Source organism: Pinus tabuliformis, chromosome 3_1, assembly GCF_031772625.1.
Source record: "Pinus tabuliformis cultivar Carrire ecotype Pingquan chromosome 3_1, CPIR1, whole genome shotgun sequence".
Taxonomy (NCBI): Eukaryota; Viridiplantae; Streptophyta; class Pinopsida; order Pinales; family Pinaceae; genus Pinus; species Pinus tabuliformis.
Genome location: NC_142301.1, coordinates 921,328,075 through 921,345,681, shown reverse-complemented (window position 1 = coordinate 921,345,681; position 17,607 = coordinate 921,328,075). Strand labels below are relative to the sequence as shown.

Sequence of the window (17,607 nt, the reverse complement as noted above, 5' to 3'; positions counted from 1 at the left end):
TGCAATAAAATGAAGGAGGAATGGGAATTGGGAAAGAGTAGGAGAAGAGAACATTGTTCATTCAACATATAAAAAACACAAACGCTACATGGAAAAAAAAGAATGGGATTAGACCCTACCTCTTTGGCTCTCCAATAGTGGTGCCTTCAATCTCCCAAGCTCTCTCAAATGGCAGCCTTCAATCTCCCTTGCAAGCTCCTCAAGCTCAAACCCTCTCAATCTTCTTCAAATCAAGCTCCTCAAGCCCTCTCAATCTCTCTCAATCTCATGCAAATGATACAATGTGGGAGGGGAGGAGGACTTTTTCCTTTTGGCCCCTTCCTTCCCTCCCAAAAAAACCACGCGAGTTTTGTGCTGCAGGAGCGATTTTTTTGGTGCAGGAGCGATCACTCCCGTATCACTCCCCAATTTTAAAAATCGCTCTCGAAGCGAACGAGAGCGATACGGGGGTGATCACTCCCTATATCACTCCAGACAAGTCAGGGAACGTGCTCCCGAAGCCGCTCTCGAGCGAAGCACACTTCAGGAGTAGATTTGAGGGGTGCGCTCCCCCACAACCCTACAATTATCAAGCTCAACTAACTCATTGGAGGAAGGGATCGGCCCCATCACTAATGCAATAAAATAATATATAAATGTGAAGATGACGTGTCAAGTAGGGAGTACACTCTACCAAAGATAATGATCTACATCATCATACATCCATTCAAGTGTTAAAATAATCTACATAAGCAAGGGTGTTGATACCACGAGCCTAAAACCAAGCTAGAATATGCCAAAAAATCCATCGTGAAGGTCTAAACCAAGTAAAAAAGGGGTGTATGTAAGGTGTTGCCTAGATTTTTAATGTTAACCATGCCAAGATACAATCCATATGTGAAATAAACACCAAGGTGCTAGGGCAATCATCAACTAGTCCCAAGTACCTTCAAACCAAATTTAAAACATGTCCAGTCCTATCCATGTGGTTACTAGAACAATCATAAGAAAAGGGGAAAACCTAGAGCGCTACCTCCAATGGAAAACTAATACATCAAACAAAGAACCATCCTACAAATATATAGCAGAATACAAATGGTGCTCCAATATGAAGCCTAGCTACATTAATAATCAACCACCAAATATCATATTATGCTCTAGGGCAAACAATCAAATGATTGTGTAATGACAACTTCCCCCAAGACACCACATACCCACCCTTGGCAATGATCAACAATGTCACAAAGGAAGTTTCAAGGAAAGACGTGTATCAATAATAATGCTCCTCTATCCATGAAGTGCCATCTTGTATCTACTTGTAAGTCTCTGATGTATGTGATAAAAACACAACTGTAACAAAATTATGATGAAAATCACAAGGGGTGTGCCAAAAATCACAAGTGTGGCATATCATTCAAACTATGAGGTAACACCTCTTATACTTGGTATCCTATTCATGGGTCCCACCTTCAGTATGAAACCTACATCCTAACCACAAGTCTACAAAGGGTATTCCTTATTAGCCTAACTCATGAAATTGCTCTTTCAAAATCATTTCCAGGACATACCATCAAAGATGAAACTCTTTCATGCCCTCACCAAGCCTAATTTTCTATATGAATCTAAGAATTGGGTTCTCAACCTTGGTCACATAAAGTAGTTTTTCATTGAGAGGGTCCAAATTATCATGCCCCAATGTCTTATTCAATGCAAATCGACTACTCCTCAATATGTTGTACTAGCAATGTTTGGCGCATATCCCCTTCACATTGAGATAGCCTTCGGCTTGTCATATATCTCACAAAGTATGACAAATGGAAGACTCCTATTCAATCCAGAAGACATACCCCTTCTTGGCACTACGTTCTTTTGAGAGATTTTCATCTCCTGCTCAATCTAGTCAACAATGAGGCACAATCATTCCTTGAATCGATAGGTATTTTTGATTAATTGCTTCCCTTCCTACTCAATCCCACTTGACTCCCTTCCCCAACTCCTCCCTCCAGAAGAGGAAATTACAATTAGAGGGGATATTTCAAAAGATTCCCCTAGGTTTTCTAGTATCTAGACTCAACAATTCAAGCCTAAGTTGACATTTTACTCAATGCACTTCCTCCAAATCATCAATAGGATTATTATTTAATCTTGCTATATCCTCAACTTCACATGCTACATGGGCTTCAATTCCCTTTCGACCAGCTTCAAGTGTGCTCACACTAATTGAGGCTTGAAACATATCACCATCTTCCTAGAGAAGAATAGATCTATAGAATCTACTCTTTGCGTGAGGTGGACACTAAGGAGCACATTATCTTTAGATGTCCACTATATTAAGAAATTGAAGGGAAGTTCCATAGTCTAGGGCCTTGGGCTAATCTTTATCAACATTCTTCAAATACTTTAATCAAAAATGCCTTGCTTTATACATTATTAAACCCTTATTCTCTCAAATCACATCTACTTCAAATCACTTCTACCACATCTACCCCAATTACTTCCTTCTTTCTTCTAGTCTTCAAGAGAAAGTAAATCACATTGTAGCCACTCAAATTGATAGCATTAGGGCTATCAAACATTGTTCACTCATATGTACCACATAAGCTATAAGTTGTGACATATCCAAGGCTCCTAAGAGGATCAAAACCACTTAAAGAGTTGTTACTATAAGACACCTCCTCAAAGATGCATGACTAGCTTCTTTCCTTCTACTAAGAGCTCTTTTGCCCTTAATTTTAAGAGTGTTCCCACATATTCCCCAACTACTACCATCATTAAGAACAATATGATGACAACCAAGATCATGTCCCATAGTTCTATCAATTCATTCCACTCTCCACAGGAAATTATTCAATAGGTATTTTGGGTTGAAATTTGTGCCATTGATTAGGAGGATGAGCAAGGCTAACCCTTTCCTTCCTCCCCTCATGGTAGTTGGATTTTTGTCAAGGATATCTTTCTTTACTAGTTCTTCTTCACTTTACAAGGTTTCTCCTTCTTCAAATAACTTAATTGTATACCTATGTTCACATCATTTCTTTATTCTTGTTCTTGTACTCATTTTCATTTCATAATTTTTAGGGGTTTATTTGCAACCCCTCATTTTTGTTTGGATAATATTGATGGGCTTCAAAATCTTTTGTTCTTCAATAATTCATATTTGAAAGAATCCAAGTTGGAGCTTTTGATTCTTTATATGGTGGTTTTGTTGGTTGACCACTAACCATCTTCACTTCATTTGTTAATTTTTTCAGTTGACCACTAACCATCTTCCACTGATTCTACTGATTTATGGTTTTCCACTAACCATTTTCACTTGAATAGTGTGGTGGTTTTTGCTATTGTTGTTGTTATCATTTTGTGCTTGTGACTCACCTTCAATCATTGTTTCCTTCCTTAATTAATTGCATGATTCCATATTCATCAGGTCTTCTATATCACAACAAGCATTGACATTTTGAACGATCTCATCTATGTTACATGTTGCATCATACTTTTGGATAAGATCATCTACATTACATGTTCCATCAATCTTCTCTGTTAGATCCTTTGTATCACAATTTAAATCAACCTTCTAGATGTGTTCATTTGTATCACAAGTTGCATCAATCTTTTGTATGAAATCCTCTGTGTCACAAATTGCATCGACCTTTAGCTATAGATGTTGCATTAAGCATGTCATCAATTTGATCTCGCTTTTCTCTTAAAAAAATTTAATTGCATCAATCAATTGATATTTCATATTTATTTGATCTGGAAGATCAAGACGCCAATTATGCAATTCATTTCTATAATATTTTAATTCCTTGATTCTTCATATGTGTTTTGCACATGGTTTCCTGCTTTACCCATTTGTTAATTTTCACTTGACACTCTGCCCAAAATAGCATGGAGAAAGTGGAGATGGAACATCCTCATCAAGCACACAAGTTTAGCCTTGAATAGCATGTGCTAATTCCAAATAAGGTTGCCAAAGTAATCTCTACAAAGTGGCTTCTCCTTTTCAATATAAACAACAATTAAACCACAAGATGTTAGACATGGTAATGTTTATTTTATCCAAGGGCAATAAGTGTGATGTCTCAAAAAGTGATGATGTAATGTCATAAAGTGAGAAATAAGTCGTGGAATAAATTACATTTAATTAATATTGTATTAAAGAGATTGGCAAAGTGATTTCTAAAAGAACAACCAATCTTGCTTGATATATATACAACACCTTGTCTGTCATTTCTAAGTAAAATAATATGGTACAATATCTCTATTTCCATCTTGTTTGTAGTTTTACATATTCTAATGTGATATATGATATATTCAAGAGTAATGTTGTAATGTATTAAAGAGAGAAATAAGTCATACATAATAATTTATAAATGAAATTTAAGCTAATATTATATTAACGAGATTAGGTGAGCAGTTCCTAACAAGAATAATGGAGCTTGCTTGATATATATACAACACCTTTTTTTGTCACTTCAAGTACAATGATATGATAAAATATCTATTTTCCATCTATTTTGTCTCTTCATGTATCCCCATATTTTAGTTTAACAAAATGAGACCTCATAATGTTTGTGGCAATCTGTTCAAAGCAGTACTGGTATAGGGTGAAAGATATATCAAAATCAGACCTCAATATGCTGGAAGGAGACCACATGCAGAAAAGTTCTCTGCAAGGAAATACCACCATGAAAATCTGTGACAAACTTTCCTTGAACAATCATATATATAAAAACTGAAGCATGGAGCCTTATATTGCTGAAGATGAAGATTCAAACACAAAACCCTCAACTTGTGGTAAGCTTCACCATTCCACCTGGTCAACATATCCTTCAAAATTTAAAATATGCAATCCATTAATAAGCGCTTGGTAGGGTATTAAAAGGCACTGGTTTACACACATAAATATGCTAACTAGCACCAAATATCTGCATAAACTACTCAGGGATTATGTTCTCACAATCCCCTCATCATCAGTTCTTTTCTCAACATATGAACCATTTTACTTTCTATTCAAACAACCTCAAAACTTCTTATTACCCACCACCTGTGGTTGACACCCATAGGAGAATTTTTTCTCCTACATTGTCTTCAGCCGACAGCCAGCAGCCCCTTGCAGCCACCAGATAACTCAATGTGCCATCATCTCTGCCACCTCAGCCAGCCATTATGCACCCTCGCCCAACTTTCATGATCGTATGTTTGAAGGTGGGTGTTCCAACCCTGAAGATATGGATTTCATTATGTAGTTGGGTATTTTTGCTAACTTATCATGGACACTTTTGGACATGGATTAGTGAGGGGATTTGGCCTAAAGAATGGGCATGGTTTGTCCCGTGGGATTTCCTTTATTGGCTACTAGCTTTAGGAGTGGCACTACATGGGAAACCTCGATTTTGGTTGTGTGGTTCCGCTTCCCGACACCATATACATCACTCCCCTCCCCTCATTGTAAACCCTTTTCACATATTTCCCATTCGGATCCACATTTGTCCATTGGGTCCACAAGGAGTTAGCCTCCCCCTCCCCTTGTCCACACTTTGGGTCGTGCCTTGAACTATACCCCAGAGATTGATGCAACTAAAAAAAAGTAAAAAGCATAGTTTGGTGTTAAGTTTTGTAGATGTTCTATGCTAAGAGCAATTTCACTTTTCTCACAGCAATCATTCAAGTAGATAAGCAAAATGCAGATAGAACATATAAGCAGATCTTACAGAAGACAAATCAGAAACAAAAAAAATGTATGTGTTTGTTTCGGCGGTCAACAGGATGCTTCAACCAGCAAAGTCTCCTTTGGTCAGCCAGCCCAGCATGTGTCACAACAACCCTCCAACCAGTAGATGAGTCAACCCAAGTCAGTTCTACAAAAGTCAACGCTGTCCTGAAAAGTCAACGCAGGGGCAGCAAGCTAAAAGTCAATGCAGCAGCAAAACGGTCAACCCTTTGACCTCGATTTTTGTGCCAGGTAGTATGGCCTTCAAAAATCGAACCTCCCACAAGTTTTCAGCTTGTTTGGACCAAGCGTTGACCAAAGTCAACGCTGGTCAAACTTCTGCGAAACCCTAGCAGCAGAAAAATCCTCTTCGTCCTTCCCACGTGTGGCTGAAATTCGTCCTTCAGGTAGCTCGTACTTTTAGGATGAGAGAGGAAGATGTGAGTTGTTTGTGTGATCAAATTCTCTCCAACTTTTCCTGTATATATATATCCATCAATGAGCGCGTGTGACACATCTGTTGGGCATGTGAGCCTACATTACAAAACTGGCTGACCTTTGCACATATAATTTATTAAGAATAATAAATTCAAAATATAAGTTCTGCTCATCAGATTAAGACTATTTTTATATGGATTTTACACCTCTCAGAAAGAGGAATCCAACAAAAATATTAGCCTCTTAATCTGAGCATCAGAACATGGAGTTTGGACCTAGTTGTCGAAATTTAACACTCCCTCTCAACTAGGGAGAACTCCATCTATTAGTGCAATTAACATCGTGAGTCATCCCGCCGAAACTTGCTTTGCTGGCTTCTTTATTTCAGAACAGAAGTGGGTCAGTCACAAAGACATCATTCCCCGACTGACATAATCAGTCCAGAGGTCCCAGACCTCACAAATCTTGATCCCAGATCAAGTGGTTGGACCATGCCATCCTAGATAGAGAGTACGGCAATCTCTGATGCGTCCATCAGTCTTTGCTAATAGTCTCTAGCTTTTCCACACCTCATTGGCCAAATGAGAGGTACTTCCCATGAGCCCTGAACTCAATGGGTAGGATGCATACGGGGCACAGATTAAATGAGTGGCGAACCAGCTCAATAATCACAAGGGTGGGGCAGAAGCATTATGAGTGCTTATAGCTCCGAGAAGCTATCCCCAAAGCCCCCCAGAGCTCCCAGAGCTCATTGTCCAACAGGACCCACATCATAGGGTCTTTCCACGACACCAAGACTCTCACGGAAGGTTAGGAACTTGACCTTCCCCAGGGGCTTAGTGAGAATATCCGCGACCTGCTCATCAGTTCCTATATGATCGAGCCTTACGGCGCCTCGCTGTACCATATCCCGGATAAAGTGGTACCTGATATCAATATGCTTGGATCAGTCGTGGAACACAGGATTCTCAGTCATACGAATCCCACTCTGATTATCACAGAGTATTACAGTGGTATCTAGCACATGTTGGAACAGCTCACTAAAGAGTTTCCTCAACCAAACTGCTTCACAACAGGCCATACTAGCAGCAATGTATTCGGCCTCCGCGGTGCTCAAAGCCACCGACTTCTGCTTCCTGCTCATCCATGAGATCGAAGCAGAACCAAGATTGAAACAGCATCCAGATGTGCTCTTACGATCCACCACACTGCCAGCCCAATCGGCATCAGTATATCCCCGGAGTATCACACTCCCGGCAGTGTATCTCAGCCCATGGTTTATCGTGCCCCGAAGATATCTCAAAAGATTCTTGGCACCAACCCAGTGAAAATGATGAGGCTCAACCATCTGTTGACTCAAAGTATTCACTGCAAAACATATGTCCGGACGGGTGTTCACTAAGAACATCAAAGCTCCTATGAGTTGACGATACTCAGTAGGATTGGCCAAGATAGGCCCTGCAGCGCTGCCACTCAACTTCTTAAAGTTGAGTTCCATTGGTGTCGACACGGACTTACAGTCCACCATCCCAAATCTTTCCAGAAGCTTCACAATATACTTTCCTTGAGAAAGGAAAATCTCTCCAGGTCTCTGCCAGACCTCCAGGCCTAGGAAATAGTGCATCAGTCCTAGGTCTTTCATCTCGAACTCAGCAGCAAGCTCCCTCTTACATTGATGAATGAGAGGGTCATCACCTGTCAGGAAGAGGTCGTCCACATACAGCACTAGAATGAGAGGCTTTCCTTCCTCAACCTTAAAGTAAAGGTTTGGATCAGCATTGCTTCGAGTGAAGCCCAGCTTCATCAAGTAACTATCCATCCTCTCATACCAAGCTCTGGGTGCTTGCTTTAACCCATAGAGGGCTTTCTTCAACCTGCAGACATAAGTGTCTCGATCTTGAACTTCAAATCCCAGAGGTTGTTCTACATACACCTCTTCCTTTATTGCACCATGCAGAAAAGCAGTCTTGACATCCATCTGATGAAGACTCCATCCTTGCGTAGCAGCAAGGGCTATGATGGATCGGATGGTGGTATATCGAGCCACAGGTGCAAATATATCGTCATAGTCAATTCCTTCCTTTTGAGAGAAGCCACGGGCAACAAATCTTGCCTTAAACTTTTCAGCACTCCCATCAGATCCATGTTTAATCTTGTAGAGCCATTTAGCGGTGACAACAGATTTGTCCTTCGGTCTCGGGACCACATCCCAGACATCATTCTTCATAATAGCCTCATATTCTTCATGCATAGCATCCTTCCAGACTTGATGCTTGATGGCTTCTTCAAAAGATCCAGGTTCAGATTATATAATAGTACTCATGGCAGCTAGATACCCTTGGTATCTACACGGCTTCTTGCTTTCTCGGAATGTTCCCCTTGGGGCAGCATGACCCTCAGCATCTTCGAGGGTGTCCCTGAGCCATGATGGCCTCTTTCCTAGAGAAGGGGAAGGATCAATAGGGTCCATTGGCTCTTCAACATCAGGCATAGTCTCATCCTGGGGTTCTTCCAGATTTCCAGGTCTTTCTTCATGGTTTTCTTCAGATCTAGGAAGATCTACTACTTTCTTCAGGGAAGCATCTTCGTCAAAAGTGACATCATGGCTTATCTCTACTTCCCTTTGACCAGGTACATAGACTCTATATGCCTTAGAAGTCTCACTGTAGCCCACAAACATTCCTTTCTTCCCAGTAGCGTCCAGCTTACTTCTCTTTTCTTTCGGCACATGAAAATAGACAGGACATCCAAAAATTCTAAAATGTGAGACATCAGGTTTCTTACCAGAGAAAACCTCTTCGGGAGTTTTGGAGTCCAAAGCGGAATGAGGGCATCGGTTTTGAATGTACACAGCAGTATTTGCAGCTTCTCCCCACAGAAACTTTGGAAGACCCTGGTCACATAGCATGGCACGGGCAGCTTCCACAATAGTCCTATTCTTGCGTTCAGCAACACCATTCTGCTCAGGAGTATATGCAGTGGTAGTCTCCCTCTTAATGCCAGCTTCTCTGCAAAAGTCTTTGAACTCATTTGACTCATATTTAGTGCCATTGTCAGTCCTCAAAATCTTGATCTTCTTTCCGGTCATATTTTCCACCAAGGCTTTGAAGGTACGGAACCACATGAAAGCCTCATCCTTCTTCTTCAAGAAGTATATCCAGGTTTTGCGAGAGAAGTCATCAGTAAATGTCATATAGTAAGAACATCCCCCCAGGGATGTTACAGGCAACATACCGGAAAGATCAGAATGGACCAGTTGCAATATCTCAGATGTCTTTGTGACACTTGAGGGGAAAGGTCCCCTTGTATGTTTTCCTTCAGCACAGCCCTTACATACACCTTTATGATTATTTCCAAAATCAGGCATCCCTGTCACCACCTTCCTTGCTTCGAGAAGAGCGTTGTAATGAAGGTGTCCAAATCTTCGGTGCCATAGTTCGGTTTGACAGATAGTATCACAAGTCATAGCTCCCAACGAACTCCCTCCAACCTGGTAGAGTGTACCAACTCTAAAACCAATTGAGATAGCTTCCTTGAAGCTCTTCTTCCACATGAGTACCTTTCCATCAGAGAAAGTTACATTGAATCCTTTGTCTTCCATGGCAGATACAGACACAAGGTTCTTCTTCAATTTGGGTACATAGAGTACATCTTGTAGATGGAGGACTTGTCCTTGAGACAAGTGGAGGGTCACAGTCCCGGTCCCTTTCACAGGATAAGTGGCATTATCCCCAAGGGTAATTTCTAGATTAGTATCCCTTTCAACCATGTCAGAAAGTGCTTCCTTGAATCCGGTGATGTGTCTTGAGGCACCACTATCGATTAGCCAGACATCCATAGTGTCGGGCGGAGATGCAGCTGAGAGAGCAGATATTAGAATATACTCATTTCTTTTATCAACAACATTAGACTCCTCATACCTGGTATTTCTGGTCCTTTTAGAAGGTGGATGGTTTCCTTCAAAGTGAGCCTTCCTCTTTCCTTTGGATTTGTCATTTCTTTGATTCCCATTCCTTCGGTTGTTGTTGTTGTCGTCACTATCGGGAGAATTCTTCTGGAAGGGGCATTCTCTAGCATAGTGTCCAGTCCTATGGCAGGTGAAACATTTACCCTTCTTCTTTTGAGTCTTAGTCCTTCCTTTGTCCTTGGAACCACCGGAGTTCTTCTTTCGGGAATGAGCAACATGGGCAGCATTTCTTTCATTATCAAATTCCTTCATCCTTGTTTCTTCTTGCATACATCTAGACAGAAGCTCATCAAAGTTAGGGATGGTATTATTGTTGAGAATGGTAGATGTGAATACTTGCCATTCATATGGAAGTCCTCCAAGTGCGGTGAGAACCATCTCACGATCAGTTATTGTCTCCCCAATAGCTAGCAGATTGTTCCTGATTTCGGTCAACTTCATAAAGAAAGTTTGAATAGACTCGTCTCGGCCCTTCTTCATATTCTTCAACTTGTTCTTGAGGAATAGCACTTGGTTCACATTGTTTACTCGGAACATAAGTATCAGTTTGTCATACATCTCCTTGGATGTGCCTAGTTCAGATATGTAGGCAACCAGACTCTTATTTATGGATTCCCTGATCAGCAGTTTTGCTCTGATTTCTCCCTTCTTATACTTGTGTTTAACAGCAGCAGAGGCATTTGATGGAGGTTCTTGAATCTTCCCTGTCACATGATCTAGGAGATCATGATTTTCTAATTTGAGATCTAATAACATCTTCCAGGCATGGAAGTCATCACTTCCAGTCAGCTTGTCATTCTCCCTGAATTCAAGCTTAGAGGAATCCATTTCCTTCGATGATGATTGCTATAGATAGAGTTTGTCTTCACCTCAGCTCTGATACCATGTTAAGTTTTGTAGATGTTCTATGCTAAGAGCAATTTCACTTTTCTCACAGCAATCATACAAGTAGATAAGCAAAATGCAGATAGAACATATAAGCAGATCTTACAGAAGACAAATCAGAAACAAGAAAAATGTATGTGTTTGTTTCGACGGTCAACAGGATGCTTCAACCAGCAAAGTCTCCTTTGGTCAGCCAGCCCAGCATGTGTCACAACAACCCTCCAACCAGTAGATGAGTCAACCCAAGTCAGTTCTACAAAAGTCAACGCTGTCCTGAAAAGTCAACGCAGGGGCAGCAAGCTAAAAGTCAACGCAGCAGCAAAACGGTCAACCCTTTGACCTCAATTTTTGTGCCAGGTAGTATGGCCTTCAAAAATCGAACCTCCCACAAGTTTTCAGCTTGTTTGGACCAAGCGTTGACCAAAGTCAACGCTGGTCAAACTTCTGCGAAACCCTAGCAGCAGAAAAATCCTCTTCGTCCTTCCCACGTGTGGCTGAAATTCGTCCTTCAGGTAGCTCGTACTTTTAGGATGAGAGAGGAAGATGTGAGTTGTTTGTGTGATCAAATTCTCTCCAACTTTTCCTGTATATAATATATATATATCCATCAATGAGCGTGTGTGACACATCTGTTGGGCATGTGAGCCTACATTACAAAACTGGCTGACCTTTGCACATATAATTTATTAAGAATAATAAATTCAAAATATAAGTTCTGCTCATCAGATTAAGACTATTTTTATATGGATTTTACACCTCTCAGAAAGAGGAATCCAACAAAAATATTAGCCTCTTAATCTGAGCATCAGAACATGGAGTTTGGACCTAGTTGTCGAAATTTAACATTTGGCCACTCTCAATAGGAAATGTACCATAAAATGCAAAAGATGGTCGAGACATACAAATTTAGCACGTGGAAAAAAACCAACATGAGCTCTACCCCTATCATCATGGCCATCACCCTAGTTCCTAGGGCCCCTCATATTGGCCCCCTACATCATTAAGGAACCCATGATTGTCCCAACCCCTGGTGAGCGATGAACTGCCCAACCTTAAGGGGGTAATCACTACTATATCTTACACATCATGCTCTCATTCCCTAGAGCCCCGAGCAGTTATGAAGGAAAAACCAATAAAAGGCAAAAGGAATATGAAGAAGGGTGGAAAAACAAAGGTCGGGGTAACTCATGTACCATGATTGCTCCCTCCTACATCTATACACCCAAGTGTGGGCTTCCCTCATCATAGCTACCCTTGTACCATGGCATGTGGCTTGGAGCCTTCCCCGATGCCCCACTCTGTTCCATCATTATATGACATGGCACCAACCATATGTCGGATGTACCATAGGCTTGTCACTGCCTTAGAGGTTGAAACCACTTAATAGGGTCCTTGATTAAACTCCTTCTTGAACTTGGAAACACCTGTACACTCTAAAGCCCATTATGGAAGGGCATGCCATTATGAAGATGCCCACTTGGTTCGATGACTTGTAAGCTCATTTTCTCAATTACATTAATGATTTGTTGTACTGGAAGGTGAGGAGACGCATTGGATCTTATGCAAGATTGCAAGTGGGTCTTCATCTTGGGGTTTGGTCTCCCTATACGAGGTCCAAGCCCTCCAGAGGGTCATATTGGCATTTATAGGGTGTGCGTTGAGAGCCATGGGCCTCCACTATAGCAAAGAGCAGATAGCCATGCCATGGGATCCTTCAGCACCACTCATTGCTCGCTTGTGTTCCACTTATTTGATGATGATGATGCACCTGGACCACCTTGCCTAGCCAGCTACACACTTGCACCACACACTTGGCAGTTGATCCAGGGCCTAGATGGGGTTTTGTCTCACCATGGGAGACAAAGGGAGGGCTTGCATCATTGTTCCAGCCCTTGCAAATGGGATACATGCTTGTTTGATTCAATTGGAGACCCATGAGGATGATTTTGTGCCCCCACAACCACTTAGGGGCACCACAGGTCATTTGCTTGGAGATCAAGGGGCCATCCCCTTCATCACTATTTTTGGAGCCCTTTTATTCATTTTGGCACATGTTGGACTCCATTTGGCCTCCCAACGACCCTCCTAGCTACTTGTCTATCATTTTGGCCCTCTTGAGAGGCTTATTTTTCATATTATGGAGCTATTTGGTGGGCTTGTCACCAAAAGGTTGTTATTTTTACATTATTTTATTATTAGGGGCATCATTAGGCCTAGTTAAGCAATTTGAATCCCTTAGGGGATCATATAAATTGATGAGAGGTTCATTTCATTCCTCATCATCACTTGGATTTGTATCTCTTTGAAGAAAAGAACTCAAACCTACAATTTGGTGGATGAATTGGAGATTAATTAATGAATTTTAATGTTTGGATATTTGTTACTTGTCTTGGAGCTTCATTCTTGCAAGTCTAATGGATGGATATAATCTTCTTGTCATGTAAGTGCCTTTCTTATGCAAAATTTTTCATGTAATTTGTCTAATGTATGGAATGCTATGCTTGGATTATTTTTTTGCACTAATTATTGATGCGAAATGCATGAACACATGTAATCTTGGCTCGTTGTGTATGTTATTCATCTTAGCAAGGAGATTGAATGTTCCTAGGGGTAGGTTATAAAACTTTGACCTTGAAACTCCATTTAACTTGCACATCGAAGTATAAACTCCTTTGTGACCTAGTTGTTGCTTCTCTAGGGCCAGCAAAGTTGCACAAGGACTCCTTGAGAGGACAAAATCCTAACTCAAAATCACTTTGACTCCATTCTCCCCAATAGCCAAGCACTGGTCTTAAATCCTGGTGTGATCATCATAAAATCTTTTTTCGCCTTTTTCCCTCTTTCTGCCCTAACCCTAGAATGTTGACTAGGGCCTTGTACAAATTTCATTAGAGACATCTCCTTGGGGTACAAATTGGCAAGCAATTGCGCTGGTGAATCTCCTATAAGCCCTCAAATTCCTCTAGGCTCCTTCTTGGGTAGTGGCTTTTCAAGGGTCGTTTACGCTTTAAAACTCAAAGGAAGTTTATCTCTCATTGACCCTTCCTATCATCCTTGCTTGATCTAGTCATTTTGTCAAATAAGTATCCCAAACCCTAGGTTTTGCTTGGATCCCCTAGGTCTCTCTTGTGGTCCTAGCCTTTGTATGATTTGTATTTCACAAAACCTTAAGATAGGCCCTCCTTCCTTCCTAAGAAACCTTGATCTAGGCATAATTATTCTACTGAATATATTTTCACCTAGGTCTAGGACTCCTTCCCTCCAGCCTTTCTTAGAGAACCCTTCCTTTGTTTCTAAAGCAAGCAACCTATTATCTAAGCCTCTCCTTTGAATGGGCTTTGGAAGTCACATTGTACATTGTTATTGACCTCATCATTCTAATGACTTCCACCATACTGGGACTCCTCCCATCGGTGAAAGTCTGTAAAGAGCAAGGGACATCAACTAAGGTGACAATGGGTCCTTGTCCCATTTTTGCCACTTGGTCTAGTAGTTGCCCCTTCGGAACCCCTCCTTAGACCCTTGCTAGATTGAGCAGTAACACTTCCCACAAAATAACTCTGTCAACAGTGCTGATTCAAGGCTGAAAATGGCACAAATCTGCCTTGGAAACTGTGTTAAATATATACCCTAATCAATCTCTGAAAACTACCAACAAAAGCATAAGCAGAGATGCTCATATCAACCTAAAAATAGAAGATATGAAAACAAGAACAAATCTACTAATGTGTCCTTCCATTGAGTGTTCCTCCTTTCCTGAAACAATCCACAAATCCATGCAAAAAATGCCCATAAATCTACAAGTTCACCAACCTTGCTTGCTGACCAAGCAACCTCTCTTGCATGCCAAGGATAGACATGCTTTTCCCTAAATCCTTTCTCCTGAAAATCACATTCCTCAAAACAATATTTTGTAGGAAAAAAAGGAAAAAGCTTTCGCATCCTAAAGAAGTTTGTTTGCACCTAAAACATTACAAAAATAGAAGTCAAACCCCTGATGCATGAATTGAACTAGATGTGATGTCAACAATGCAGTATTGAAGATGTCTAAAAATGGAACTTTGCCTACTCTCCAACCCTGGTAACTAAAAATAATTTTTGCATCTACTAAGTCCCTAACACCTAGATTTACAAAAGTAGCAAAACAATATTAACACATCCCCACATCAAGGGACCAGAAAACCCATCTTCACGAACACAAAGGAGTATCTCTTTTAATAGGGGCCTTCTCTATGGTTCAATCCAAACACCCAAATTCATATTACTAGATTCTTCCCATCAACCTCAAGTATCTGCGGAATCTCTACTAGTTTTTTAGCTTTTCCTTAGGGTCACCCAAAAATGCTCTCTCAGCCATAGACACTCTCCTACCAACATCAATAGGCATTGTATCAATGCCTTCCCAGTGATTGATGCAGCAGCAGATACTTCTTCTTCCCCATTCTCTACTTTTTCCTCTATTCCTAATTATATACTGTTAAAATTGGCAACTAGAGCCAAACTCCATGTGGGTCATCTTATTAATGGAAGCTAATATTTTTCTTGGATCTCTCTCATCGAGAGGTGTAGTATTGATCTAAAGATCATCCGATTTCAATAAGTATTCATGGAGATATGAATTTATTTGTGTTATGGGACAATTCGTCAAGGTCGGACAGCAACCAAATAAACCCCACTTGTGCTTAACGTTTTACTATAAATAGAGGTGGCCTTCAAGTCATTTTCAACACACTTGGGATCTCTTCCTCTCTACTTGTCTTTGGGTTTTAGTAGGAGGAGAGATCCTAAGGAATAACGCTACCCTAATCTAGAGGGCAGAAGTTTCACTGTCGGAACTGCTAGGAACTGCCGGGATTGCCGAAACTGTTGGGAACTTCTGGAACTACCGAGAACTGCCAGGAACTACCAGAACTACTAGGAACTGTCGGAACTGTCAAGAACTGTCGGAACTGTCGGGAACTGCCGGAACTACCGAGAACTGTCGGAACTGCCGAAACTGTTGAGAACTGTCGAAACTGTTGAGAACTGTCGGAGCTCCCGAGAACTGCCGGGAACTACCGAGAACAGTCGGAGTATCTATTTCCGAAGGAGAGCAACATGCAAGGGACAGCTAACTAACATTGGGACAGTTGTATGGTACTTAGTAGCAAATACACCAAGCATGCAATGTTACAGCTAGCATGCAAGGGACAGCTAGCATGCAACAGCAAGCATGCTAAGGACAACAAGCATGCTAGAGACAACAAGAAAGCAAGAGACAACAAGCAAGCAAGGTGCAGCCAAAGCATAGGGCAATACAGCAACATGGTGTAGCAATGGAACATAATGCAGTATAGTGATGGGTACAGTCATGATTAATGAAGCGTGATGAGATGCAGCATAGTGATGATGGGTGCAGCATGGTGCAGCGCGGTGAGGTGCAGCATGATGACGAAATGCAGCACAACAATAGGTGAAGGAGTCACCTTGGAGAATCAGTTGAAGCAACATGTCTTCAACTGATCTCATGTATCATCTTCTTAGAGATGATCTATACTCTTATCTAGATAAGTCACAGTGTTGACTTCTGTTGTAAACGTACTATCTCTCTCTCTCTCTCTCTCTGTTGAACTATTGAAGAACATATAAGAAGAATTGATCAAGGGTTTCTCCACATTGGGGTTTGTCCCTGGCTAGCGCCACATCTTGTGTCCTCTTGTCTTGGCTTGTCTTCTGCGATTTATCTTTATGTTCTATCTGCAGTTTACTTTAATGCTGATGTGATTGCTAATTTGGAAAAAATATTGAGCTAACTGTGAAGATTGAACTAAAATTAACATATACGCTCTCTCTCTCTCTCTGATCCTTTCAGAGTATCCTTTTGAACTGCTATAGTTTATTATCACCAAATTGTACTTCCTAGTCCCATTAAGCACTTTGTTGATCATTTATGGACATCAATAAAATTATCTCATCTTCCCTTATTTTTATCAAACTTGATGACAAATTGAATCAAATTTTTTGGTATTAATTTTTTTCCAATTTTTGTTGTTGTCAATTGTGAACACGGACAGACCAGGTAACTCAAATATGGATAACAATATGCTTTTGAATATTGATCGCAAGTAAAAGTTGAGGAAAAGGGGGATTTATATATTCATATGGTACAAGTTGAGGACAAATGAATTTACATAATCATTTATACCTTCGTCCTAAGATAATGCATTGAATAAACTTCCAACTACATATACATCTTGATAACACTCTAACTTGTACATATAAATCCAATTTTAGTTTTAAGGCAAAGTAAAAACAACTGTGAATTTTAAATATAGGAATTCTATAAGGGTACCGGTGCTTGTTATTATGAATTGAGAGTCTTTTTTTCCAAGGAAAACCTCACAGGGAAACCTCTAGGCACTTCCCCACATTTAAAACTGTCGGGTTGATTCCAGTGCCTCACTCAGTATGGACATTAAGCCAGGCACACAACAAAGCTAGTGAATCCAAGGAATTGATCTCAAGACCTCCCACATGAAACTCAAATCACCCAACCGCTAAAACTAGACCACCAGGCTATGAATCTGAGAGTCATACGAGCCACTATTAAACTCCTTTATATATTTAAAAATATTGTATACTTACGCCT

The 17,607-nt window shown here is 40.7% G+C and overlaps 1 protein-coding gene across 4 annotated transcripts in view; it reads right to left on the bottom strand.

The window, feature by feature from the left end:
• Positions 1 to 17,607, bottom strand: part of LOC149190752 (kinesin-like protein KIN-7C, mitochondrial) — a 397,121-nt gene that overhangs the window by 342,303 nt on the left and 37,211 nt on the right. The window lies entirely within an intron of this gene.